This window comes from Lygodium microphyllum, chromosome 19 (assembly GCF_053477565.2).
Source record: "Lygodium microphyllum isolate KBCC chromosome 19, Lygodium_microphyllum_v1.1.10, whole genome shotgun sequence".
Classification (NCBI taxonomy): domain Eukaryota; kingdom Viridiplantae; phylum Streptophyta; class Polypodiopsida; order Schizaeales; family Lygodiaceae; genus Lygodium; species Lygodium microphyllum.
The window spans coordinates 132,376,728-132,379,850 of record NC_141153.1 but is presented as its reverse complement, the minus strand read 5'-3'; positions in this window follow the sequence as shown (position 1 = coordinate 132,379,850).

Sequence of the window (3,123 nt, the reverse complement as noted above, 5' to 3'; positions counted from 1 at the left end):
TATCCAATTGTTGATAGAGCATATTGTATGACTCAGAACTCATTTTCACCTTGTCACATAATCCCTAAGCATCTGTAGCAATAAACAAGTTGCTCACATCCCTAAGATGTTCACTTGTGACACCATCTACAATGTCCTTTAATTTACGATTTTCTAATGGATTTTTGACCATATCCTTGCTTAGGACTTTGACCATATCCATCTATGATATTGTCCACTTCCTTTGGTTAATTGGTTTAACTAATCATATGCGCCGGCGTATTTCTTTGGTTTTTAAAGTGGACTCAATCTCCAAAGTTTTAGTGAGCTTCTTCTTTATGTTTCGATTCTCCTTCTCCAAGTCCATAACTTTGGAATGTAACTCCATATTCTACATGTGTGTAGCATGAATAACATCTTCAATGATAGACATTGCTTGTTGTAGGCTCTGGTTCTCCCTATCCTTCTTAGTCAATAATATATCATTTTCCATCAAAGACTGCATATTCCCTTGTAATCTTGTTTGCATATTTGTTAAGGTTTGATGTGCCCTTTGTTGAGAAATGTGCAATCACATCCACCATAGCCTCTTTATATGGAACAAACAAGGCAAAGAAACATATTGCAAATAAAGCCTTAAACTAGGTCATGTATGCATGGTTTATTAAAACCATAGTTGGTGATTACCATGGTCCCTTTCCACCTTTTTTCACTTTCCAATACCACCTACTATAAGCCTATAAAAGGCACTCATCCCCACGCTCATTCCATCAGTCACATCAGTTGTACTTGCATATGCTTGGATAATATCAATTGTTCTTCTTTGTCAATGCTTATGCTTCATTATGCTTGTCTATTTGCTCTTTAGTGATCCTCCATAGCATGCATTCTCAATGTTCTAACATGGTATTAGATCCAGTTTCAAGGTAATGAGTCATTAGGTCACTTCACTTTGATTTTTTGGCTCCCTCCACTTTCCCATGAATCTCTCACCTATCTCCATAGCTAACTAGCTTCAGTGGAGGACTTGAAACTTCCTCTCCATGCCATTTTAGCTCGTGTTTCCTTCTAGGAAAATACTCCTTAGCTCCAGGCGCAGCTGCCTTTCACCTCGCATGATGACATTAGCCTCCCGTCGCTCCAACATTGTGTTTTTCTTAGCCTGTAGCCTGTTTGTGCCTATGCCTTAGTCATACATTGCATTCAGCCCGTGTGCCCTACAATGTTGCTGAGAATCATAGGGCTTTAGAGGCTTACTATGTAAGCTATCTCCCCATCAAATATTTTTACATGTAATAGCATGTACGCACTGCAATAGTGGAAAAACTAGTCGGGTATGGTAACCCCAATCGCAGACTCCATAGCTAAGCTGCATCTTCCACTTTATTCTCACTCACTAGAGTCCTCAAGTCCTTGCTACTAAGAATTACTCAATATTCAACAACCACAACCTCATTTTAGCAAGCATTCAAGTAATTTACTAGCAAGGAGAGGAGATCTTGACAAATTTGCAAGCAATCCAAGGATAGTGTCCATTGACACTCATCTAGTGCTTCTAGTACTTATGTTATCTAACACAATCAGTTTTTCCTCTGATCAAACCTAAGTTTTTTGTGCTACTCCAGTATTAAATCAAGAAGGGGAAGACTCAAACTTGCAAGACTTTGAATATCCCAAGTTCAAAGGGCATACTAGTCACCGAATCACTTAGTATCTCTTGATACTAATCACCTAGTGCTTCTCAGCACTTGTGCTCAAATGAAATCTAAAAATTTTGGAGCTGATTTGTTGTTGATCTTGCAACCTTAACATGGGCAAGGACTCATCGATATCCCGATTCAATGGTGTCGCATTCCATACATTGCAAACAAGGATCAAAGTGATCCTAACAAAGAAAGGCTTGTGGTCAATCACAAGTAGTCAAGAGAAGAAACCAGGGGAAGCTGCACTTTTAGTCGTATGGGATAAAAATGATGATAAGGCTCAAGCTATTATCAAGCTCAAACTTAATGACAGCTACATTCTTCATGTTGATGATTGTGGAGCCTCTCATGCGACATGGGATTGATTAGAAACCCTGTTTGGAGCTCATTCAAAATCCTCCAAATATGGCTTACTGATTGAATTTTCTAGGCTTGACATGAAAAGTAATACTGCAACTTATTTGAATTATATGGAAATCCTATTGAAACAACTTGCAAGAATCAACTTGAAGATGGATGAAGACATTTGCATTGGAGTGCTTATCAAGAGTCTTCCACCTGAGTTTGATAATGTGTCTACCACATTAATTAACATGCCAAAGCCGAAGCTTGTGGATATCAAAGCCTCTCTCCTGGAAGAGGAAAAGAAGACAAGAACAAGGGAGAAACAAGCATCCCAAGAGGAGACCAACAACTCCTCTATGTGAAAGGGAAGAAGAGCATAGTCTATGGCTTCTGTAAAAAAACTGGGCATATTGAGAAATTTTGCTATGCTAAGAAAAGGTCTCAAAGAGCATATCTTGCTATAGTCAAAGAAGATGAAGACAACAATGAAGAAGAAGAAGATGATGAAGAACCCCAAGAACAAAAGGATAGGACTCACCAGTCCCTCTTTTGTAGCTCATTTTTTGATAGACTTTTTAAAGTTTAAAATGTGGACTTGCCTAATGTTCCCACCATAAGATTCTATACTCCTCATGTAACCTCTGCACACTACAACCTCTACACACTTAGTGAGGCCTTGTAACAACATCTAGCTTTGTATGGTTGGTTTTTTCCATGTCTACACTTAGCAAGGTTCTACTCATGATAGCCTTTGTATGCTCAGTGTCGTTCTTGGTTGTGATTGAGGAGGGGTGTTGAGAAATATGCAATCACATCCACCATAGCCTCTTTGTATGGAAAAAATAAGGCAAATAAACATATTTCAAATAAAGCCTTAGACTAGGTTATGTATGCATGGTTTATTAAAATCACAGTTGGTGATTACCATGGTCCCTTTCCACCTTTTTCCACCTACCAATACCACCTACTGTAAGCCTATAAAAGGCACTCATCCTCACACTCATTCCATCAGTCATTCTCATCAATTGTACTTGCATTATGCTGTGATCTTGCCCAGGATCATAGGGCTTTGGAAGCCCATTAACCAAGATTCATT